The sequence below is a fragment of the Danio rerio genome, chromosome 6 (genome assembly GCF_052040795.2).
Source record: "Danio rerio strain M-AB ecotype USA chromosome 6, GRCz13ab, whole genome shotgun sequence".
NCBI lineage: Eukaryota > Metazoa > Chordata > Actinopteri > Cypriniformes > Danionidae > Danio > Danio rerio.
In genome coordinates this window covers 2,391,176-2,418,780 of record NC_141026.1, presented here as the reverse complement: position 1 = coordinate 2,418,780, position 27,605 = coordinate 2,391,176, and the positions used below count along the sequence as shown (strand labels likewise).

Genomic DNA, 27,605 nt, shown 5'->3' with positions numbered 1-27,605 from the left:
TGATGCATCACCTCAGCGCTCCCTGCAGAGAAGATGCAGAAAGAGGAAACTGAAGCTCATTTTGGGTTTCATGATAGTGAGTTTTATGATGAGCACTTTTTATACACTGAAAAAAAACTACACTGAGGAAGGCACTGAGTTGAAATGATTTTGTTTCATGTCACCGAAGAATGTGAAATGAAGAAATAGAAAGCAATTACAGGGCATCCGGAAAGTACTGATAGCGCTTCACTTTTTCCACATGTGTTTATATCACAGCCTTATTCCAAAATGGATTAAATTCATTGATTTCCTCAACATTTGTTGTGGTTTTCGGTTTTTCTCTTAATAAATCAAACTCATCACTGCAAAAAATGTTTTTCTTGCTTAGATTTTTTGTCTTTTTTCTAGTCTAAATATCTAAAATTTCTTATATCAAGAAGCATTTTTTAGACAAGCAAAACATATTGCCTTGTTTTGAGAAATAATATGCCAATATTAAGTCAGTTTTTCCTTAAAACAAGCAAAATAATCTGCCAATGGGGTAAGCAAATTAATCTTGTTTTTTCTTTTGACGTAAGATTATCTTGCTTACCCCATTGGCAGATTATTTTGCTTGTTTTAAGGAAAAACTGACTTAATATTGGGATAATATTTCTCAAAACAAGGCAATATGTTTAGCTTGTTTAGAAAATTCTTCTTGATTTAGGAGTTTTTAGATATTTGCACTAGAAACAAGACAAAAAATCTAAGTAAGAAAAGCATTTTTTGCAGTGCTGGAGGTTATGAATATCAGAAGAATATACTTTAAGGAATATTTTCCAAAAAAACAGAGACGTCCATAAGCAGACCCATCCCTAGTCTCACTCCAGGACAATCCAATCTCCCTCTCATTTGCTATCCCCTTTATCCTGGCCTCCTCCTACCTTTGTGTTTTCACAGCTGTTTACTGGTTCAACAGATCTCTCCCAGCTCCTCTTCCTTTACAACCCCAATTTAAAGCCTCTTCTTCTTGGTGGCCCTCTTAATGTAAAGATCTAATGTATTCAAAACTGTTTTTACACATACAGTTCACATTTGTTCACATCTAAACTGGACTCGTCTCTCCTAAACAGTATGTGTCTTTTCAAACATACATGACAGTTTCAACATGTTTTATGCATTTCATGCTTTTCTGACACAGATGGTTCTCATTGTATCCCCAAGTCCTCTCTCGTGATCTTTTATGACCCCTTTGCCTTAACCTGTCACCTGTTTTCAATGACATATAATGGCAGATTCATGGGGCTTTTCACTCACCTAATTAAATGTGTCTTCACATAGGTTTAGTAAATAAAAATCTTCATCACATTCTACACACAATCCCCCATAATGACAATGTGAAGAAAGAGTTTTTAAAATTGTTGCAATTTTATTAAAAATAAAAAAGCTGAAAAATCAGATGTACATCAGTGTTCACAGCCTTTGCTCAATACTTTGTTGATGCAACTTTAGCAGCGATTACAGCCTCAAGTCTTTCTGAATATGATGCCACAAGCTTGGCACAGCTGTCTTTGGGAATTTTCGCCCATTCCTCTTTGCAGACCTCTCAAGCTCTATCAGGCCGGATGGGAAGCGACGGTGTACAGCCAGAGATGTTCAATAGGATTTAGGTCTGGGCTCTGGCTGGGCCACTCAAGGACATTCCCAGAGTTGTTGTTGTGCCACTTCACTGATATTTTGGCGGTGTGCTTTGGGTCATTGTCCTGCTAGAAGTTGAAGCATCGCCCCAGTCTGAGGACAAGAGCACTCTTGTGCAGGTCTTCATTCAGGATGTCTCTGCGCATCGCTGCATTCATCTTTCCCTCTATCCTGACTAATCTTCCAGTTCCTGCTGCTGAAAAAACATCCCACAGCATGATGCCAACACCACCATGCTTCACTGTAGGGATGCTGTTAGCCTGGTGATGAGCGCTGCCTGCTCTTCTCCAAACTTAACGCCTGGCGTTCACTCCAAAGAGTTCAGTTTGAGTCTCATCAGAGCAGAGAGTTTAGTTTCTTGTGGATGTGTCAAAGCAGCTGAACACAGAAGTACTCTGTCAGTCCCGTTTTCAGAGTTGAAGTTCATTTCAGTTTAGTTCAGTTCAGTGTGCTTTTATTTTCACTGCTGAAAGTCCAAACACTGACGAGCAAATCCATCCATTCGCAGCTTCACAAGTCCCAAACCAAGCAAGCCAGTGCCGACAATGGAAGAACAAACTTCATCAATTGACCTAAGTAAAGGAAACCTCGAGAAAAACCAGGAAAGTTTCAAAACCTAGAAGTTTATTTGTGTGCGTGTGTGTGTTAGATGCATTCATGCACATTCAAAGTATTTCTCACGCATAGGCAAGACCTGAAACTTGCCTATAGCACTTATTCATGGTTGCTCTTAGTTGTGTAAATTGCTTCCTTGTCCTCATTTGTAAGTCGCTTTGGATAAAAGCGTCTGCTAAATGACTAAATGTAAATGTAAATTTAGTTTTCATTAATTTCTCAGAAAACAAGACTCTGTGCGTCTCCAGTCGTGAGTCTCCAAGCGGGTGTATCTTGATTCAGATACCTAACACACTGAGGAAGACCATATTTTGTTGTTGCCTTGTGTGTATATAGGTTTGGTTTTAAAGAGCTTTGTTATAAACCCTTAAGCTGTAAGTCTTCATCTGGATGATCCCTTTCTCTTTCTTTCAACATTCCCAGAACTCTCCCGGCCATTTCCATCCTCACCGTTCCTAATATTTCCGGGAAGAAGTGCTCTGAATGGCCGGCCTCTGCTCTCTTTGGGAAAGTAGGGCATGTGAGAGCCTGGGGACGTGCGGGATTAATGCACTAATTCCATTCATGCACTATTCAAAACGGCAAAGGTGCTTTCATCGGTAATCTGCTGAGCGGAGCCCAAAACTCACTCCCATTACGCCGTATCATCACAATCCATCTGCAGCTGAGCTCATGCTCAGCTTCTCCAACACCAGCCACTTCACCGCGCTCTAAATCTTCATGTGGATTAACTGCTGATCTCAGACCTGCCCATCAAGAGCCTTAGGAGAATCATCAGCGCTGTCGAATAATACATACAGTTGAAGTCTGGAGTATTAGCTGTACTGTGAACGATGTTGAACAGATTCAGGAATTTTTCACAGTATTTCCTAGAATATTTTTTCTTGTGGAGAAAGTCTTATTAGTTTAATTTCAGCTAGAATAAAATAAGTTATTCATGTTTTTAAACCCATTTTGAGGTCAATATTATTAGCCCCCTTAAGCAAAACAAACCACTGTTATACAATGACTTGCCTAATTACCAGGGCCAGATGGCATCTGCGGACGTTTTTTGCTATTTCTGCAGAGAATTTTGGTAAAAATCTGCAGATTTCTGCGGAATTACTTTGGGAGTATCCAGCAGAGTATCATAACTAAAACCTTAATATATTAAATAAAAAGTAATAAATTACTTAATAAAAACTGAATGAATTCAGATTTACTCAAGTAAATAAACAGAATAATAATGGGCTAAAAATCTGCAGAATTCTGCGGAAAATCTGTGGAAAATCTGCAGATTCCGTGTGGGCCTACTAATTACCCTAACCTTACCCTATTAACCTAGTTAATGCTTTAAACGTCACTTTTAGCTGAATACCAGCATCCTGGAAAATATCTAGTCAAATACTATGTGCTGTCATCATGGCAAAGCTAAAAGAAATCAGTACTTAGAGATGAGTTATTAAAAATCTTCTTTCCATTAAACAGAAATTGGGGAATAACATCATCGACTTCAGCTCTATAGAAAACGGTTTCTATCATATTTTTAACTGTACAATTTACTAACTACATCTGCTGTTTTTTTTAAACCATAAATTTTGCAATAAAAAATCTAAATTTTACAGTAAACTACATTTCATTAGTGTTCACTGCAAAATGCTTTTCCTATATAATAAGAATAGTAGGGATGTAACAATATTGTGATAGCGCAATAATAATTTTTTCAATATTACCATAGGCGCATGACTCAATAATACTATATTTCTGAGAAAAGTTTGCTCAGGCGAATGAAGCGAACGGGAGGAAGCGGGAACTACAATTCCCATCAGCCCAGGCGTGGCCATCATCCTTTACGGTCTGTTGTCACTACAGATCCAGTAATCCGGAAATGGAGTGTGTTGCTAGTAGCGGGGAAGAAAAAGAGCTGGAAATGATCAAACCTAAAGCGGGTTTTAAATCGGATGTGTGGAAGCATTTCGGTTTCTTTCTAAAAAGATACGAAAAAGGAGAAAAAGTGACAGACAAAGAAAAAAACAGTATGCAGCCACTGCCAGACTGTGGTGAAATATAAGTCGGGGAATACGACTAATAATGTTAGTATAAGTATATGTATATATGTAAGTATATTTATATATATATATATATATATATATATATATATATATATATATATATATATATATATATATATATATATATACATATTAGGGGTGTAACGATTTATCGTTGTACGATTTATTGCGATGCAAAAATGTCACAATAAGCATCGTGGCGTTATGACGATTTGATTACGACATGACATCCATATTCTCTTATTAGTTGAGCTGTTTGCACGTGAGCTACGTTCCACCTGCTGTCGCACGTGAGTTCAGATTGCAGCAGCAGTAATGTTAGCAGACCAAGATGAGTGGAGTTGAAATAGAGGATGGCCCATCCTCTCAAAATCAGACGTCTGGCAGCTGTTACTACGGAGGGTGGACTTTGATAGACGCGCGCGTATGGCAAGCCGTTTTAGCATTTAAACCTTTGTTCTGACTATCCATAAATATATTTAGAGATATCTCTAATTATATTTTGACTAGTCATAATTATAATTCGACTAGTCAGAATGACAATTAGAGATATCTGCAATTACAATAGTACTAGTACGAAATCAGATTGGAGATATCTGCAAATATATTTTGACTAGTCATATTCCTCCATTGACTTCCATTGAAAAATATTTGCAGATATCTCTAAATGAGTTTCGACTAGTCACAATTGTAATTAGAGATATGAAAATGAATTTAATTAGATATGAATTAAATACCAGGAAATGTGAATTTTTTTTTGCACACACAAAAAACGCAAGTTACCAAGCAAAGCCTTACTGTTAAATTCAATTGAATAGAAAGCTTATTTTTTTGCACCTTTACTTAAATTGTTCCTTAATTTTGTCTCTGTCATTTCAATAATATTTTTAAGAATTTTTAAAATTGCTTTATTTTTCAGAGACAGGCCTGTTTAATTTATTTTCTTAAAGAAGGTTCAGTTTAACAAGTTGAAACAAAATAAATACATAAAAAATAGTTTACTTGGTAAAATTTGCATTTCAGTTTAATTTTAAATTTTTATTCCAAATATCGTGATACATATCGAATATTGAACATTATATCGTGATACACATTGTATCGTGAGCTGAGTGTATCGTTACACCCCTAATATATATATATATGTATAAAGAAATTAATGTAAATTTTAAGTAATTATACTTATACTTATTGCATTTAAACCTTTGAAATCTTTCTTTTATGCTTTTGAATGTATTTGTTTTAGTAGCTCTTTAGTTTCTAACAATTCACATCATTTAGTACAGGCTTTTACCTGCCTATTATTAAGATATTAACTGTTTATTAGCACTAATAAAGTATGATCTTATTTTACATGCTTTATCCTAAACCCAACAGCAGATCATTATTAGTTTTGTTGAGTTAAAAGTATTAGTTAATGCTTTGTTAATTGAGTGAATTGTAGGAAATAAAGTGAGACCTTTGTTTGTTGAGATCGAGATGTTGCGCAATCAGCTATAATGTGGCTAGAATTGGTTATTAATATGGGGGATATATATTGCATCATCAAAAATGATTGAGGACATGTCCATGTATTGTGCGATAAGTCGATATATTGATTATTGTGACAGGCCTAGTGTAAACCATACTATTATTCTTTGTTTGTTAAAACACATCTAATGATTGTGTGACACAAATAGTTACGGTAGTAGACAAATTTCCAATGGCATGCATGAAGTAACGTGTCAAAGCTCTTCAGTATTGTGTTCTGCGGAGTCTCATGCGGTTATATTCAGTATGTGGATCTCCTTATGAAACACAAGTGAGTCACGCTGCTGATCTTGAGCTTTTATATCTGCTGAATCACTGCTGTTCTTCAACATGACAGACGGATGAACCTCCTCCTGATGCGGAGATCTTCCACACTATCTTTCCCTGGCCACAATCCTGATTTATGAGCGCATAAACACCGCTAAAGGGAAGCCAGCGAGCAACAACTACAGGCAATTTGTCTGATTAAGAGCTGGCAGAGACGCATGGAGGAGAGCCAGAAAACAACAGAGTCACGCTTTAATGAAATATTGACACGGCTTCTGAGAAACATTGATCTTTGTTTGATGGTTCATTCAAAGTGCTCTCGGAAATTAAAATAATTACTTGGAATTCATTGCACATGCTCTGCTTTCATTCTGGATGATCGCCGGTTAACTCTTAATCGTTCACTCTAGACGTGACAGAGTCGTTTTGTTGTTGAAAGCTTCTGAAAATGATGGAAGATGACAGGATTTCGGTGTAAAAGTAGGCCGCATGACTCATTCTGGAAGTGTTTTGCCTGCAGAATAAGATACTGAAAACTAATAACTTTTTGTCGTTCTGTTCTGTTATTTTTAACCATAATTGTGAGGTTTTTCTTCTCACAAGAACTCAAAAACTAAGTTTTTTTTTTGCTGCTGCTTGTTATTTAAAATAAGGGGGGGGGGGGGGGGTTGGGGGAGGGTTTACTGTTTTATGTTCAATTCACTTTAATTTGTGAAAACCAATTAACTTAATTGATTTGAGTTGGAACAACATGAATTAATTGTGTTTTACAGTATTTATTTACACTCACCGGCCACTTTATTAGGTACACCTTACTAGTACCGAATTAGACCACGTTTGCCCTCAGAACTGCTTTAATCCTTCGTGGCAGAGAGTCAACAAGATGCTGGAAATATTCCTCAGAGATTTTGCTCCATATTGACATGATAGCATTAAACAGTTGCTGCAGATTTGTCGGCTGCACATCCATGATGCCAATCTCCTGTTCCACCACATCCCAAAGGTGCTCTAATGGATTGAGATCTGGTGACTGTGGAGGCCATTTAAGGACAGTGAAGGACAGTCAAGTTGCCTTTCTATCAACTGGAACCAGTCTGGCCATTCTCCTCTGTCCTCTGGCATCAACAAGGCATTTGCGCCCACAGAACTGCAGCTCACTGGATATTTCCTCTTTTTCAGACTATTCTCTGTAAACCCTAGAGATGGTTGTGCGTGAAAATCCCAGTAGATCAGCAGTTTCTGAAATACTCAGACCAGCCCGTCTGGCACCAACAATCATGCCACGTTCAAACTCACTTAAATCCCCTTTCCTCCCCATTCTGATGCTCGGTTTGAACTGCAGCAGATCGTCTTGACCGTGTCTACATGCCTAAATGCATTGAGCTGCTGCCATGTGATTGGCTGATTAGAAATTTGCATTAATGAGCAGTTGGACAGGTGTACCTAATAAAGTGGCCGGTGAGTGTGTATGTATATGTATGTGTCAGATCTGTATATCAGATTTTTGTGTGTGCAACATAACTTCGAAAGGGTTTATACCCAAAGTCTAATTTTTCTTTGCGGGAACAGATAAATAATAATGATAATTTTGATCTTTTACCTGTTTATTTATTTATTTTACATATTTATATGTCGCAATTTGTTCTTGCAGTATTAAAAAGGGAATATAATACATATTTGTTTAGCATTTTATCTCATAATTCTGAGTTTATTTCTCCTTTATTTCCTCCGACAGATAAAAAAAAAAAAACTAAAGATTGCATTGCATGTATTTATTAATATTTATGAATTCTCTTCTTACAAATGTAAGTTCAGATTTTTAAATTGTCTTATTTTTGGTAACTGTGACTTTTTCCTCATAGTTGTTATTTTATATATTTCAATTCTGACTTAATTTAAATTCTGAATATATTTTATTGTATTTAAGCTATACAACATATGCATAGGTTTGCGGTAAGAAACATCTCATTTCTGTGTGCTATATTCCTGAAGTGTGATCAGATAGACATGCAGGATCTGTTCTTCATGCTTCACAGTGATTGTGTGCTGTTTTTCATGTCTAGACCTGCTCCTGAATGATGCTGTACTCTGGGAGACCCTGTGTGTGGACAGATAGCATGAAAAAACATGCTTAAATCCTGTATAATAGACTCAAACACTCCACATTCAGACATTCTAGAGGTGGTTATGAATCATGAGCTCATTAACATATGCGTTATTTGCATATCAGCACCCATTCAGTGTTTGTCAACTTGCTCTGCCCTGATAGATCTGCTGTTCAAAGTCTTAAAGGTACAGTAGCGTATCATTCTTAAACAGAATTAATACAATTGTTCTTTTTGTGTTAGTTTGAGTGAAAAACTTGCTTGAAAAAAGAGAAGGGCTTGATTTTGTTAATGTGAATTGATTATATTGATTGGTGGAATTTGTGTGAGTGACAGGTGATTCAAAAATAAAAAATAAATAAAATAAATAAATAAAGTCAATAAAATAAAGTAAATAAATAAAATAGAATAAATAAAGAAAATAAAGAAAATAAAATAGGCAATAAAATAGATTAAATAAATAAAATGGAACTAATAAATAAAATAGAATAAATTAAATAAAATAGAATAAATTAAATAAAGTAAATAAAGAAATAAAATTAAATAAATACATATAGTAAATAAATAAAACAGATTAAATAAATAAATAAATAGATTAAATAAATTAAATTAATAAATACAATAAATCAGATTAAATAAATAAATAAAATATAATAAATAAAATTAAGTAAATACATAAAATATAATAAATAAAAAAGTAAATAAATAAGTAAAATAAAAACAGATTAAATAAATATAGTAAATAAATAAACAGATAAAATAAATAAATAGAATAAATAAAGTAAAAAAAATTGCTAAAATAAATAAAATAGATTCAATAAATAAAAATAATAAATAAATAAAACGGACAAAAATAGATAAATAAAATAGAATAAATAAATAAAGTAAATAAATAATAAAAGATTAAACAAAATAAAGTAAATTAATAAATAAAATAGATTAAATAAATGAGTAAACAAATAAGTAAAAAAGAATAAATAAATAAATATAGTAAATAAATAAATAAAAAAGGTCAAATAAATAAAAGAGAATAAATAAAATAAATAAATAAAATAGATTAAATAAAATAAATAAATAAATAAAATGGATTAAATAAAATAAAGTAAATAAATAAGTAAAATAAATAAATAAATAAATAAATGAAATAGATTAAATAAATATGTAAAACAAATAAAAGGGCTTGATTTTGTTCATGTGAATTGATTGGATTGATTGGTGGATTTCATGTGAGTGACAGGTTGATCCCGCCCCTTGCATCAAAAAAAAAAAAAACAATCATAGAAGAGATGTTGTTGGCGCAAGGCAATGTAATTCAAAATAAAATGCGTAACATGAATATATGAATTAAAATAAAATGATGTGCACACTGTCTGGAAAAAAGGTTCAGAGGTTGCCAATGGGCAGGAATGTTTTCAAGTGGTGCATAAAATATATATTATGTTGGTTTTAATATGTACACTTGAAAATGTGCTTTTAAAGTGCCAATATGTACACTATAAAATATAAAATATGAATTAGTGAATGTATGGTGAAGTAAGGTGAATGTAAAGTGAATAAATTACATAATATCATAAATAAAGCTAATTTAAATTGTAATAAAAACAACAACAAAATCTAAAGAAAGTTCTTTCAAAAACTTTTATTAACAGCTTCTATTAACCAAAGTGCACTTTTCCTTCTTTTCTCAGACTCCCATTAAAAACAACCTTGCACATTAGGATTCATTGTTTACAGAGTTGTAAAGCATCTGGCTGATATGCCTAGTGTGGACAATTATAGTTTAATCATGATTCAGCCTGCAGTTTGTGGTGATTTTGTACACTGTGACAGGATCAGCTATAATGGTCATAAATGTGTCCCTCGCGGCATCAAACTCTCTCCGATAATTGAATGTATTTGCGCTCGTGCTGCTGGTCTTAATTATAATTTGTAAGCATTAATTGTGTTTCCAGCGGGCAGCAGCGCCATGAGAAACTGCTTAGAAAAGCAAAGGCTCTGGATCTGGGCGGTGTTTTCTAAAACATCATCGGCCAAGTTTTGCTGTTAAGTATTGTTTGGTGATTCTGTGCTAAATAAATATAGTAAATAAATAAATCTGATAAAATAAAATATAATATAATAAATTTTAAAAAGTAAATAAATTATATAGAATAAATTAAATAAGTGTAATAAATAAATTAAGAAATAAATAAATAAAATAGATTAAATCAATTAAATTAAATTTACAAATCAATTAAATGAAATTGAATAAAGTAAATAAACAAAACTGATAAAACTAAATAAATGAAGTAAAATAAATAAATAAATAAGTCCTTAAAATAAAGTAAATAAATTAAATAGAATAAATAAAAAAATAAAGTAAATAAAATAGTCAATAAAATAGATTAAATAAAACAAATAAAATGAAATAAATAAATAAATAAGAATAAATAAAATAAAGTAAATAAATAAGTAAAATTACATAAATACATATAGTAAATAAATAAAACAGAATTAAATAAATAAATAAACAGATTAAACAAATAAATAAAATATAATAAGTCTAATAAAGTAAATAAATAAAATATAATAAATAAAATAAAGTAAAAAAAAACAAGTAAAATAAATAAAATATATTAAGTTAATGTAGTAAATAAATAAACTAAACAGATAAAATAAATTAATTAAACAAAAAAATTAATAAAGTAAATAAATAAAATAGATTGAATAAAATAAAGTAAATAAATGAGTAAAATAAAATAAATGAATAAAATAGATTAAATAAATAAATAAATGTAGTAAAAAATTTATCAAAAAGATAAAATAAATAAAGTAATAGAATAAAGTAAAACAAATAGCTAAAATAAATAAATTAATTAATTAAATGAATAAAGATAGTAAATAAATAAAAAGGACAAAATAAATGGATAAATAAAATAGAATAAATAAATAAAATAAAGTAAATGAATAAAATAGATTATATAAAAAGATACAATAGATTAAATAAATTAGTAAATAAATAAGTAAAATATAATAAAAAATAAATAAATATAGTAAATAAATAAATAAAACAGGTCAAATAAGTAAAATAGAATAAATAAAATAAAGTGAATAAATTAAATTGATTAAATAAAATAAATGAATAAATAAAATTGTTTAAATAAATGAGTATATAAATAAGTAAAATAGAATAAATAAATAAATATGGTAAATAAATAAAACAAGTAAAATCAATAAGATATAATAAATAAAATACAGTAAATAAATAAAATAGATTAAATAAAATAAAGTAAATAAATAAGTAAAATAAATAAATAAATAAATAAAATATTAAATAAAGTAAATAAATAAGTTAAATAAATAAATAAAATATTAAATAAAGTAAATAAATAAGTAAAATAAATAAATAAATGAAATAGATTAAATAAACATGTAAAACAAATAAAATAAACAAAATACAATAAATAAAATACAATAAATAAAATCCACATATAGTGAAACAATTTACAAAATGTCATTATATAAAAAGGCCTCTGTTTCTCCACCTCCTTGAGGAGCATCATTACAGAAGTTTTACATATTAACTAATGTGGTTCAAATGTAATGTCATACATAGTTTATTTCCCGAGCGATGCATCTACTACTATGGTAGTTCAGCCACAAGTTATGTCATTATTTAGGAAACGCAGCCCATGGACAACAGAAGATTAACCGTGAGGGAAACATGACTGATATCTGTTGTGAATAAATAAATAAGTCAGTAAATGAGAGAGTGCCTGTGTTTATATGCTAATCCTCTGGGATGTTCATCTTAGCTGGTCTGCTGCAGGACACTGTCAGATCTTCTGTGTGTGTGCGTGCATGACCGCCAGCGCTGTGGATACAGTGAGTGAACTCACTGTGAGTGTCGTTTGCTTCATGGCCTACTTTGAGAATACAGGAAAACTTTTGGAAAGCACACATGCTTATAGCTAACAGAGAATGTTCTGTTAAAGTGTGCACTGTGGCAAGAAGGTTGCTAGTTCGAGTCCTGGCTGGGTCAGTTGGCGTTTCTGTGTGGAGTTTGCACGTTCTCCCCGTGTTTGTGAGGGTTTCCTTCGGGTGCTAGATTTCCCCCACAGTCCAAACACATGGGCTATAGCTGTGTAAAACATATGCTGGAATAGTTGGCGGTTCATTCCACTGTGGCGACCTCTGAAATAGAGACTAAGCCAAAGGAAAATGAATGAATGAATGAACTTTGATGAATAGTTTGTGTCAGGCGGATGTATTTTCTGCTGGTTTCTGTCCTCCAGCTTGACCCGGAGTCAGCTTTATCTTGTAGCGATCACATTTAATCTCTTTCGATACAGCAGGAGACACCACAGACATTTCAGCTTTTTATTTCATCTGTTTTGTTTTGTTTTTTCTATACTATTAATCTGAAGCCGCATGTCTGCAGTCTACTTCATCTCTGCTGACAGACTGAGATGGATGGTAAATGAGATTACAGCAGACTCGACAGATCCTCTTCCTCTTTTTGTGCAGAATGATATTTATTTTGCGTATGAGGGGAATTTGAAAACTAATTTTGCAGGATATTTTTGTGTGGAGACGCCTGTGACCTTGTGCACAATGTTCGCTTTGGATTACAGTTTATTCTGGTGAAAGAAACACAAATAAGTCAGAGCGTTTGATGGCCATGCAAAATGACATGCGCTGCTTATTAATGTTATTTATTTTAAATATGATATATGCATTACATTGTTTTAAAATGATTTTGAGCTTTCTTATTCATCAATGATTAAATGAAACTAGTTTTCGCAACAAAAGGAAAAAGAGTATGAACAAAACATTTTTAAATAGGATTAAAATGTATAATATAATATAATATAATATAATATAATATAATATAATATAATATAATATAATATAATATAATATAATATAATATAATATAATATAATATAATATAGTTTAATAAAATAAAATATAATATAGCATTGTAATGTATTACATTTTAATATATGTTAAAAATTAAGAAACAATAAATATTATTAGTTTATTTTATATATTATATTATATTATATTATATTATATTATATTATATTATATTATATTATATTATATTATATTATATTATATTATATTATATTTATTATATTATATTTGATTATATTTGTGATTATATTATAAGAAGCATTGTGGTGTTTAAAATTGTAATATAATAAAAATAAATAAAAATAAATATTATATTAGTTTATATAATATAATATATCATTGTAATATTAAATTGTAATAAATTAAAAATAAAAAATGAATATTATTACTTCATTTGAAATATTATATTAAAATATGAATGTGATTATATTGTAATAAGCATTGTGCTATAATAAATTGCAATATATAAATAAAAATAAAAATAAATATTATTAGTTAATGAAATATAATATATTTTAATTATATTAGAATAAGCGTTGTGATATATTAAATTGTAACATATAAAAAATAAATTAATTATAAATATTATTTGTTTATGTCTTATAATATAGTATGATAAATTATATGATAAAATAATACAATATACTACAATAAAATAAACTAATAATTTTTTATATTAAAATTTTTTGATATTACCATGCTTTCTGAAGGATCACGACACACTGAAGAGTCCTGAATGCTCAATTTTAAATAAATAGCATTTTAAATTGCATTTAAAATTATATATATATATATATATATATATATATATATATATATATATATATATATATATATATATATATATATATATATATATATATATATATATATATATATATATAAATTTGTTGTAATCTTGTAAAAGATTTTTTGGTATTTTTCACCAAATAAATGCAGCCTTGGTGAGCAGAAAAAACTCCTTCAAAAATAGTTATTTTTAAAATAAAATTAGTTTTATTTTTGAATATTATTATTTTATTTCATATAATATAATATAATATATGCAATAAACTAATCATAATTATTTGAATTTTTTTTTTTTTATAATAAAATGTTTTTAAAAACATTTATTAAAAATATTTAAATATTTGAAAAAATATAATTTATGTAAAATATAATATAATAATATAATATACAGTAATATTATATTATATTATATTATATTATATTATATTATATTATATTATATTATATTAAACCAATAATATTTATTTTTATTTATGTTTATTACTGAAAAAAAACGTATTTAAATGTGTTGTAATATTTATATTCCGGATTTTTTAATTATTTTTCACCAAATGAATGCAGCCTTGGTGAGCAGAAGAAACTCCTCTGCAAAACCTCTCAAAAATAACAAACCATGCAAAAACTAAGTGTGTGCAGAAGTAAATGCTCCTGCAATGTGTATGTCTGAGCTCAGGGCTGAGGAAGAGATGAAATAAGACGCAGCTGGGCAGTGCTGTATTATTTGATCTTGTGTTTTAGGCAAGGGAGGGCAGGATTTTTAATGCACCGCAGGCCAAGAACAGCTCCGCTGATATCAGGAGGCCAAATTAGAGAGCAGAACAAAGACTTATCTGGAGGGCGAATTTGCTTTTTGATGTCGTTATCATTGTGATATCATTGGGTCCAGGAGCTGAGAGCAGAAGAGGCTGTTTCCCTGTGGACTGGGGGTTATAGAGTGACCGCTGTGGGGTTTAATGAGGATTAGTTCATCATTTATGGGCCTTCTACAAGACAGTGTGTTCAGCCAAAAAAATATGAAACTTTTTGTGAGTTTACATGACAGCAACACTGGGTGGCTCAGTGGTTAGCACTGTGGCCTCACAGCAAGAAGGTGGCTGGTTCGAGTCCTGGCTGGGCTAGTTGGCATTTCTGTGTGAAGTCTAAAGGCCTGTACACACTGAGACATTTCTTGCTCGCGATTTCCGTCAACGGTTAATATCTCGTGACTATATAAAGGGCGTCAATGTGATCGTGCACACCAACTTGCAAAAAAAAACGTCATTTTAAATGAAACGCCTCATGCTAATGCTATGATATGAGGATGGTTAGGAGGCCATGCTGGACAAATTTAGCCATTTTTAATGGACATCCTGGGATTTGTAACAACCACAGAGAGTCAGGACCTCAGTTTAACATCCCATCCGAAAGATGGCGCTCACTGAGCAGTATAGAGTCCCTTTCAATATACTGGGGCATTAGGACCCACACAGAAAGCAGGTTGAGCGCCCCCTGCTGGCCTCACTTACACCACTTCCATCAGCAAACTAGCTTTCCCATGTGGCTTCCCATTCAGGTACTGACAGGCTAAGCCCTGCTTAGCTTAAGTGGGCGACTATGTGAGAGTAGCAGAGAGCTAGCTGCCGGCAAACTTCTGTAATTACACTGTTGACTCATTTCTTACACTTTAAATCCACCCATACCACCAAACCTGTCCCTAAAAGTACCCATATCCCAACGTTCTGCAATAAAATACAAACACATTAAGTATATTGTACATATTTTTGATGCAAGCACATAGTAGTTAAAGGTGCAGTAGGTGATCTGCCAAAATGCTAACCGCTTAGCATATTATCTTTGGACGGCGGGGAGGGACTGTGATTCAAAGCCACACCCCCTGATATCGCGAGCGCGCGCACCACGTCACAACAGCCGACAGACAACCCACTAGTTCATGTCATTCACCAGTTAGTTAGTGCCAGCGCCGTGCAGGAATTACATGAAATACGTTGCCACACTTGCATGCTATTTCAGAGCGAATATTCAGAGTAGCGGTAAACATTATAGGAAGGCTATCATTGTTCAAAAATGACCCAATGTGAATATAAAAGCAACTTCAGCTCAATAAAGCAGGCTAGGCGGAATAGCGCTATTTACTGGTGTTTTGTTGTTAAACTAAATATAAATCCACATTACAGATGCTGTCAAAGAACCTTATGAAACTGAAAATAATCACATCAATCTTTCACCGGGAGATTTCAGTGGCTGAACAACACGTCTGTGCATATAAGTCATATGATAGTTTAAAAAATTAAATAAAATAAAATAGTTTCAAAACAGAACATGACCTGTCTAACAGTGATACTTCAGCCATGGTGTCGTCCTTCCTCCAGCGTGCTAAAGTAACTCCAATACTGATTCAGGGTTTTCAAAAGTTTCAATGCAGCATTTAATTTATCCCGGTCCGTCTCGTGACCGCACGGCCGCTTTAAGGGTGATTTATACTCGCGCCTGGCTTTACAGTAATCGGCCCGACGCATGCGTTTGTGATACAGATGGGCACACGCTAATGGCGGATCTGCGTGAACAGATGCGCAGAAGTCAGAATCTACATTTGCTGACAGACAGTCTGACCTGCCTATCGGAATTAAGGGAGATGACGGTCCGACTCTATTTAATTGGATGAACATTTTTTAGTTTTATGCTTTACCCAAAATATAAAAATACATTTAAACACATTTAGAACATTTACTGTCATCATTACTATTGGACTGTAAAGAGACTTTCAACCAGCACAGCAAAAAATGTTTCTGAAGACAATCACCTACTGCACCTTTAATGTGACATAAACTGAATTATAACCGTAATCGCTTCAGTCCCTGTACAACAAAAAAAGGTTGAGATCCTCGCTCTTTTAAAGACGGTGATTTGCTGACAGTTTCCTGATAATCAGAAGATTAGGAAGCCAAAACGTGGTCTTATTCCCTGCAGAGCAGAGATTCATTTGAGCACATCTGACAGGGTCTGACATGAAGGGGTCAAAGTTCAAAAGTGCAATCTTTGAAGCAAACCGAGCCTTAGGACAGCTGGAGATGCAGAACAACACTCAGCTGATCTCAAGTCAGACACTCACTCAGATCAAACCTCCAGCTGGAGATCTCAAAACTTCTGGAAAAGAAGTCCACCTTCTGACTGAGCAAAACTGAAGATGATTGCAAAACTCTTAAAGGGATAGTTCACCATTCACTCATTTTCCACTCATTTTATTTATTCTATGTTCACTTATTTCCTTCTATATTACACTGTTTTGATTTGCACAGTGTTTACCTGTAATAGGAACTAAATTTGCAGTAAATGCAGTATTCCTGCTGTAATTGACTTACAGTAAGTTACTGGTGAACTGAGCTGTAATATGAACTGTATTTTACTGTGGGACAGTTATGCAGTATGGTACCGTAATTTAAAGTTCGCCTTGTGATAATGACTGTATATTTTAGAGTACAGATATACAATACTGTAAATACACAGCAAGGGAAATTGTGCGCTAAATGTATTTTATTTGATTTACAGTGAGTTACTGGCGAACTGAACTCGAAACAGTATTTTACTGTGTGACGGTTATGCAGTATTTTCCTGTATGTTAAAGTTGCATTTAGGAAATAGCTGTATTTATTACAATACAGATATACAATACTGTAAAAGAACAGCAAGATGAGTGGTGCTGTAAATGCAAATACAGTATTTTTGCTGTAATTGGTTTACAGTAACTGGTGAGCTGAACTATAATATGAACTGTATTTTACTGTAGGACAGTTATGCAGTATGTTACTGTATTTTAAAGATGCATTGAGAAAATGACTGTATATTTTACAGTACAGATATACTATACTGTAAATACATATACAGCAAGATAATTGTAAATATGTAAATACAGTATTCTTGCTGTAATTGATTTACAGTGAGTACCTGGCGAACTGAACTGTAATATGAACTGTATTTTACTGTAGGACAATTATGCAGTATGTTGCTGTATTTTAAAATTGCATTATGAAAATTACTGTAGATTTTACAGTACAGATATACAATAATGTAAATGCACAGCAAGGGAAATTGTGCAATAAATGGAAATACAGTATTTTTGCTGTAATTGATTTACAGTGAGTTACTGGCGAACTGAACTCGAAACAGTATTTTACTGTGTGACGGTTATGCAGTATTTTCCTGTATGTTAAAGTTGCATTTAGGAAATAGCTGTATTTATTACAATACAGATATACAATACTGTAAAAGAACAGCAAGATGAGTGGTGCTGTAAATGCAAATACAGTATTTTTGCTGTAATTGATTTACAGTGAGTACCTGGTGAACTGAACTGTAATATGAACTGTATTTTACTGTAGGACAGTTATGCAGTATGTTAGTGTATTTTAAAGATGCATTAAGAAAATGACTGTATATTTTACAGTACAGATATACAATAATGTAAATGCACAGCAAGGGAAATTGTGTGATAAATGGAAATACAGTATTTTTGCTGTAATTGATTTACAGTGAGTTACTGGCGAACTGAACTCAAATATAAACAGTATTTTACTGTGTGACAGTTATGCAGTATTTTCCTGTATGTTAAAGTTGCATTTAGGAAACTACTATATTTATTACAGTAGAGATATGCAAAACTGTAAATGCACAGCAAGATAAATAGTGCTGTAAATTTAAATACAGTATTTTTGCTGTAATTTATTTACATTGAATAAATGGCAAACTGAACTAATATGAACTTTATTTTACTGTAGGACAGTTATGCAGTATGTTACTGTTATTTTAAAGTTTGCATTGTGAAAGCTAGTGCATATTTTACAGTAAAGACATACAATGCTGTAAATGCACAGCAAAGTAAGTGGTGCTGTAAATTTAAATACAGTACTAATGCTGTAATGGATTTACTGTAAGTTACTGGCGAACGGAACTATAATGAGCACTGTATTTTACTGTAGGACAGCGATGCAGTTTATTACTGCATTTTAATACTGCATTATGAAACGTACTGTACATTTTACAGTAGAGATATACAAAACTATAAATACAGCAAGATAAATGGTGCTGTAAATGTAAATACAGTATTCATGCTGTAGTTGATTTACTTTAAGTAACTTAAACTGAACTAATATGAACTGAATTTTACTGTAGGACAGTTATGCAGTATGTTACTGTTATTTTAAAGTTTGCATTGTGAAAGCTAGTGCATATTTTACAGTCAAGATATACAATGCTGTAAATGCACAGCAAAGTAAGTGGTGCTGTAAATTTAAATACAGTACTGCTGCTGTAATGGATTTACTGTAAGTTACTGGCGAACGGAACTGTAATATGAACTGTATTTTAATGTAGGACAATTATGCAGTATGTTACTGTATTTTAAAGTTGCATTATGAAAATTACTGTAGATTTTACAGTACAGATATACAATACTGTAAATGCACAGCAAGATGAGTGGTGCTGTAAATGTAAATACAGTATTTTTGCTGTAATTGATTTACAGTGAGTACCTGGTGAACTGAAGTGTAATATGAACTGTATTTTACTGTAGGACATTTACGCAGCATGTTACTGTAATTTAAAGTTGCATTGTGAAAATTACTGTATAGTTTACAGTAAAGATACACAATATATTTGTGCAACAAAAAACTATTCCTCTACATCTCTACAAGTTATTCATTATTAAATTAGTTTGCTGTATTTAGGCCAGTAAATTATAAATAACCATAATTAAATAACCATAATTAAATGACTTTATGAAAAGTAATCCCTTTACTTTTTCAGTGGATAAGTAGTTTAATTAAACAGTAATTAGTCTGCAGTGAAATTAATTGCACCCCTATTACAGTACCACTACATTACTGCATTTATTCTGCTTAGAAAGAAAAGAAAGTGCTACAGTTTCTCAAAAAAACTCAAGCACCAATTAGCGGCACAGAAGGTGGAGGAGTCTGACATCTCTTTAAGTCTTGTTTCCAGTTTATTTCAACATGAGTATAAAGCGCAGCCCTCTTTTATTACACCAGAATCAATGAGCTCAAGCCAAATGGTTTTTAAGTGCTCAGTATAAGTGAAACAGGCCACCGTGCTTTAAAAAAATCACGTCTTTTTAAAAGGATGTGACAACCGTCCTGAAATATTCAGATGTAGTACGTGGAAATAATGTGTGATGCTTTCAAAGATTCCTTCTGCGGCTGTTCGTGGAAAGCTCAGAGCGCCTGCATGGAATTTACATGGAATTTTAATGCAAAAATAAATATTCAATATATGGATGCAATTTGTTCTTGCTACTGTCGTACAGTGTGGCCTTAAAAAGTCCTTCTGTATCGCTGACAAACCGAACACACACCCCAGCACCGTTCAACAGTTCCCGAGAGGGGCTTTCAACCGACATGTGCCAATACTCGGTTCATTAAAATGTTAGCGATGTGTTACTTTAAAAATGCAAAGGTAGATGCTTTAGTACATGAGCTTCTCAAAAGTGTTTAAGCATTAGGGTACATTTGCATAATGCACTGAAAACAAAAACATTTTGAAAAGTTGTAAAAGTGTGATCTGCACACACAGATCTGTGAAACGCTGTATTCTGGCCAGTAGATGGCGATGTGGCATAATAAACAAACACTGTAGGATTACCAAATAGTAAAATGTTAAGGTCGACATCAAATGGAAGTTAAGATTTTAATTTTTTCCCTATCATAATGTAGATACACCTAAAATGCTCGTGAAATTGGGAAAAATATGTAGAGCCGTGCACGATTTTGTCCTTTAGGAACTGATTTCATCATTGGAAGATGGGCGTTGCTAACAAAATGAAAGAAGATTGATGAAGGGATGAAAGCGGGGTAGAAACAAGACACGCCCTGATAGTCCCGCCCTAAAGAACTGATAGTAACCCCCTTATGGACTGATAGCCCCGCCCTAAATGACTGATAGTGCCACTTTAAATGGATGATAGTTCCGCCTTAGTGGACTGATAATTCCACCCTAAATGACTAATAGACCCACCCTAAAGAACTGATAGTTCCGCCCTAATGGACTGATAGCTCTGCCCTAAATGACTAATAGTACCACTTTAAATAGATGATAGCTCCGCCTTAGTGGACTGATAGCCCCGCCCCCAAGAATTGATAGTTTCCCCCAATGGACTGATAGCTCCTCCCTAAATGACTGATAGTACCATCCTATATGACTGATAGCTCCACCTTAGTAGACAGATAGTCCCGCCCTGATAGCCCCGCCCTAAAGAAATAAAAGTTACGCCCTAAATGACTGATAGTACCACTTTAAATGAATAATAGCTCCGCCTTAGTGGACTGATAGTTCCACCATGAATGACTGATAGTACCACACTACATGATAGATAGCTCAGCCTTAGTGGACTGAAAGTACTGCCATAAAGAACTGATAGTACCGCCCTAATGGACTGATATCTGTGCCCTTAATGACTGATAGCTCAACACTAACGGACTGATAATTCCACCCTAAATGACTGATAGCTCCGCCCTAAGGAAGTGATAGCTCCACCCTAAATCACTGATAGGTCCACCCTAAATGACTGATTGTATTTGCCCTAATGGACTGATAGCTCTGCTCCAATAGACTGATTGCTCCGCCCCAAATTACTGATAGCTACACCCTAATGGACTGATAGCTTTTCCCTAAATAACTGATAGCTCCACCCCCTAAAGAAGTAATAGCTCCACCCTAAATGACTGATTGTATCCACCCTAATAAACTGATAGCTCTGCTCTAATAGACTGATAGCTCCACCCCAAATTACTAATAGCTCCGTCCTAATGGACTAACAACTCCACCCTAAAGGACTCATAGCTCCAACCTAAATTACTGATAGTACCGCCCTAAATGATTGATAGTACAGCCCTAATAGACTGATAGCCACGCCCTAAATAAAGGATAGCTTCGCCCTAAATGACTGATAGCTCCATTCTTATGGGCTGATAGCTCCATCCCAAAATACAGATTGCTCTGCCCTAAAGGACTGATAGTACCTCCCTTATAGACTAATAGCTCCGCCCCAATGGACTGATAGCTCTGCCCTAATGGACTGATAACCCCACCCTAAATGACTGATGTCTCTGCCCTAAATAACTGATAGCTCTGCCCTAAAGAAGTAATAGCTCCACCCTAAATGACTGATTGTATCCGTCCTAATGGACTGATAGCTCCGCCCCAAATTACTGATAGCTCCGCCCTCAATAATTAATAGCTCCACCCTAAATTACTGATTACTCCACCCTAAATGACTGATTGTATCCGTCCTAATGGACTGATAGCTCCGCCCCAAATTACTGATAGCTCCCCCCTAAATAATTAATATCTCCACCCTAAATTACTGATAGCTCCACCCTAAATGACTGATTGTATCCGTCCTAATGGACTGATAGCTCCGCCCCAAATTACTGATAGCTCCACCCTAAATTATTAATATCTCCACCCTAAATTACTAATAGCTCCACCCTAAATGACTGATTGTATCCGTCCTAATGGACTGATAGCTCCGCCCCAAATTACTGATAGCTCCAACCTCAATAATTGATAGCTCCACCCTAAATTACTGATAGCTCCGCCCTAAATGACTGTATCCGTCCTAATGGACTGATAGCTCCACCCCAAATTACTGATAGCTCCGCCCTCAATAATTAATAGCTCCACCCTAAATTACTAATAGCTCCATCCTAAATGACTGATTGTATCCATCCTAATGGACTGATAGCTCCGCCCCAAATTACTGATAGCTCCCCCCTAAATAATTAATAGCTCCACCTTAAATTACTGATAGCTCCGCCCTAAGTGACAGATAGCTCCACCCTAAAGGACTGATAGCCCCGCTCCAATGTGAACAGAAAACAGCTCAGCAGTTGTGTGTTCGTCTTGCCTGAGTCTCTTATCGTCACATTGACCTTGCAATCATTTTTGCATCTGTGACATAATTAAGTCTGTGAGATGATGGATTGGATTAATTAGGGATTGAGTAAGACCAGCTGCAGTCACACGTGCGCACACACACATACACACACACACACCCATCCACACATGTATATTAATATTGTTTTGTACTATAGAGACATGTATATGGATATCGTGTGTTACAGAGTCTTTATGTAAATATCTGAATGTCCTGAAGGCGTTGTGATGTTGTATTAAATATGCATGAAGGTGAGCTCATAGATAAACAGGTAAAGATGATGACTCTGGTCTGTGCGGACGGATTGTATTCCCATTATTCATCCATAAAACATCCGAAGCGTCCCAGGACAGCAGCAGTGTTGATTTTTAGAAACTGTTCAGTCATTTCTAAATGAGATACCACCATCAGGCTCATGAATTAATAATGAGCTGGGTTTGTTTTGCATATATGCTAATGACTTATTTGTTTTGTTTCAACAGGAAGTTTCACCTGCTGGGTTTGGTGCAGTGAATTAGGATGACCTACAAATGTGAGTGTGTTTTTATTTATCAGCCACACCTGTAGAATAGCAGCATGGTTATTACTGTAGCTTTTCTGTAAATACAGTGCTATATTAGCAGTGCTGTATATATATGTATATTTTCTACATTTGTGTGTATTTTTGTTTTATTTTTAAGTGTGAAATGTTCTTAAATCAATATACTTTTATTTTTAAAAATAAAATTATGAATAGAAAATGTATTTTGGGCGAAAGATTATTCAAAAAGCTAAAATAATACATAATAAATAACTGTATAAAAAAAATATTATGAATCAGTTATGCTTTTAAATAATTTTTTTTCTTGATTTAGGCATAAATTCTTTTTGTTTTTAAAAAATCTATAAAAATAACGTAATAATAATATCATGTAATAAATAATTCTGTTTTTCTTGTGAACTGATTACATTTTTTGTGAACTGATTTTAATTATCTTTTTTGACCCCATTGGCATATTATTATTATTATTATTATTATTATTATTATTATTATTATTATTATCATTATTATTATTATATTTTAATAAATTTTAATTAAAATTTTTATTAATAAAAATATTTTTATTTATTTGTTAGTTAACTTGTTTTTTAAATTTAATTTAATTTAATTTATTTTTTAGAAATATAATTGGATATTTAATTGTTCATCTTTTTAGCAGTTTTAAATATCTAAATTTATTAATACATTTATTTATTTATTTGTTAATTTTATTTAATTTTATTTAATATTTAATTCTATTTTATTTCAGTTTATTTTATTTACAAAAATAGTTGTATATTTGATTGATGCTCTTTTTAGCAGTTAATTAAATAAAAAGAGTTAATTAAATATAAAATTAAATTAACAAACAAAAAATGTATTAATTAATTCATTCATTTTTTGTTCGTTAATTTAATTTAATAGTTAATTTAATTTAACTTAATTTTATTTAATTATATTTTAATTTTAATTTTAGTTGTTTGTTAAATAGTTTTAATTTAATTTAATTTATTTTTAGAAATGTATTTGTATATTTAATTGTTTATTAAAATATCTAAATTATTATATATAAAATTATTATGTATAAAAATATCTAAAGTTTTAAATATCTAAATTATTTAATTTGAATAATTCATTAGTTGTTAGTTTATTTTATTTTATTATCTTATTTAATTTAATTAAAATTTTAATGTTATTTTATTTTATTTAGTTTTTCTTTATTTTATTTTATTTTATTTTATTTTTTTTTATTTTATTTTATTTTATTTTATTTTAAAACTAACTGTTCCTCTTTGTAGCAGTTTTAAATATCTTAGTGCATTGCTGATCGAGTAAATGTATACTAGTTTCAGTGCATTTAGATAACACTATTAAAAAATGACACAAAATTATGAAGCGTTTAAATCATTTTCTGCATTGTATCAACTGTTACCTTCTCTAAGTGTAAAGCTCCTTCTCTCGTCCTCTGCGTTCACCTTGTGTTTTCGGCTGATGTCAAACGCTCCACCGCACACCGTTGGCATTAAAATTGTAAATTTCAACTTTAAAATTCAGAAGCTCCTTCTTCATTTCCACAGCGAGCACGTTATGCAAACACGGCCTCTGTGAGAGAGCTCATTATTATCTCAATGAAATAATTGCTTTGACCTTGTATCGGATTACATCATTAAACACTTGAGTAATAAATCAGCTTTTTGTTCAGCTGCTCAAAGAAGATGATCTTCGTTCGGCTCTTTTTGTAAATTGTTAGTAATTCAGACTGAGCTCCAGCTAATTAAAAGTAGGCATGTGTTTAGTTTGACAGTAAATCGGTGTGTTTTCGGACAGTTTGGCTTTCAGTGTGAAGAGGTTTCTGCTAACAAATCAAGAACATGATGAATGGTGCAATGCAGGATTATATTTTTGGGCTTGATATATTTTCTTTTCAACCTGTTTTTGTTTGCTGTTGTTCCTCTTGCATCAGTTAGCATCACTTTTACTTTAGTATTGCAGCTTTCTCATAGCCAATTAATCACTCGGTGTGAGATTTGAGTTTGTTTGTTTGTTTGTTTGTTTACTAGTGCTTGTCTTTGGATTTTACTTGTACAAGAAAACTTGCTTAATAATAATTAATAAATAAGAAAAAGAAAGTCGCTGGTTCAAGTCTCAGCTTGGCGTTTCTGTGTGGAGTTTGCATGTTCTCCCCGTGTTGGTGTGGGTTTCCTCCAGGTGCTCCAGTTTCCCCCACAGTCCAAACACACGCGCTATAAAGGAATTAGATTAACTAAATTGGGCGTATTGTATGAGTGTATGTGTGTGTGTGTGTGTGTGTGTGTGTGTGTGTGTGTGTGTGTGTGTGTGTGTGTGTGTGTGTGAATGAGTGTGTTTGGGTGTTTCTCATTGCTGGGTTGCAGCTGAAAGGGCATCCGCTGCGTGAAACATATGCTGGATAAGTTGGCGGTTCATTCCGCTGTGGCGACCCCTGATGAATAAAGTGACTAAGCTGAAAAGAAAATGAATGAATGAATGAATTCAGTGCGTATCTCTGTTTGTGTGTCTGGTTGTTTCTCTGTGTATGTGAATCTCTCTGTATGTGTGTGTGTGTGATTATGTGTGTGTATGTGGCTGGTATCGCTGTGTGTCCCTGAGAAAGTCTCACAATAACCTTGTCCTAATTACATTCTGCAGTGCTGCTTTTTGCCCTATTTCACAGCTCCAAATATATTCTTTCTCTCAATCGTCTCTCACACACACGCACACACACACACTTACTAACGCACACAAACTTGTACAGCTATCTTTATGGGGACTCTCCATAGCTCTAATGATGTTTCTACAGTACAGATGGTGTTTTCTCTAGCCCTAAACTCAAACAATCTGAGTTTTATACTTCCATAATACCTTGTTCTGTCTGATTTATAAGCTGTTTTCTTCATTGAGACCAAAAGATGTCACCACAAGGTCTAAATGGACTACTATACTTGTTGTGGGGATATTATACACACACACAGATACACAAACACATGCATGCACACAATTGCACTCACCGGCCACTTTATTAGGTACACCTGTCCAACTGCTGGTTAATGCAAATTTCTAATCAGCCAATCACATGGCAGCAGCTCAGTGCATTTAGGCATGTAGACATGGTCAAGACGATCTGCTGCAGTTTAAAGCGAGCATCAGAATGGGGAAGAAAGAGGATTTAAGTGACTTTGAATGTGGCATGGTTGTTGATGTCAGACGGGCTGCTCTGAGTATTTCAGAAACTGCTGATCTACTTGGATTTTCACGCACAACCATCTCTAGGGTTTACAGAGAATGCTCCGACAAAGAGAAAATATGCAACAGTGGTGTAGAGTCACTAATTACAAATACTCAAATGACTGTAATTGAGTAGTTTTTCTGAGGAATTGTAATTTACTGAGTAGTTTTAAAAATGAGTACTTTTACTTTCCCTTGAGCACATTTTTAGTGCAGTATCGGTACTTTTACTCCACTACTTTCCTTCAACCTGCAGTCACTATAGTTTTTCCTGTCTATGAGAATTAGACAAATCAGTCCTGTGATTCCTGTCCAATCGAATCTCACATCGAAGGTAAATCAACTCATAATGAACTTCCCCAAGTCATGGGTGATTTATAACTGCAGCAAACTGTTTGGTAGCATTAAAAGTGTCCAGGAAGACATCCAAAATCTTTACACGCATTGACCTAGACACTGTTTAGATTTTGTTTGGAAATGAAAACCACGTTGACATCAAAACTCAATGTCAGGCTGACGTCAATGTCCAACGTCCAACCTAAAATCAACCTAAAATCAACCAAAAATCAACGTCTAATGATGTTACAGCTTAACATCATGTGGATGTTGCCACTATGACGTCTATCAGATGTTAGATTTTGGTTGCCATACTTGATGAATAAATGTCATTATTTAACGTTAATATGGTGTTGGTTTAAGATGTTGGCTCGACGTTTTCTAACACAAACTAAATTCAATTAAATATCAACGTCATTTGACGTCATTATTGGACATCAAAATAACATTGTCCTTAGACGCTGGCTAGACATTAATTTTGGTCACCTGACATCACAACCTAAATCAAACCTAATATTAACGTCTGATGACATTGTGTGCCTGCTGGGCAATAACTAAATGCACTACAGAATGTTACGTTTACACATATACCCAAATGACATGTACACACATCAGCTTTTCACAGCGCAATACTTCACTACTCTTGAGTA

At 33.0% G+C, this 27,605-nt stretch overlaps 2 protein-coding genes across 15 annotated transcripts in view; both read left to right on the top strand.

Moving 5' to 3' along the window:
* Window positions 1–27,605, top strand: part of plxna1b (plexin A1b) — a 744,633-nt gene that overhangs the window by 296,836 nt on the left and 420,192 nt on the right. The window lies entirely within an intron of this gene.
* Window positions 1–27,605, top strand: part of dlgap4b (discs, large (Drosophila) homolog-associated protein 4b) — a 252,770-nt gene that overhangs the window by 166,667 nt on the left and 58,498 nt on the right. For 5 of the 14 annotated variants that reach the window (XM_087256352.1, XM_087256354.1, XM_087256350.1 and 2 more), the window contains one exon: window positions 23,339–23,388. The gene's annotated coding sequence lies outside the window, so the exon portion shown is untranslated. Of the gene's footprint in view, window positions 1–22,920; window positions 23,108–23,338; window positions 23,420–27,605 lie in introns of those variants that run through there. The other 9 variants (XM_087256355.1, XM_087256348.1, XM_087256349.1 and 6 more) reach the window with 5 other exon arrangements.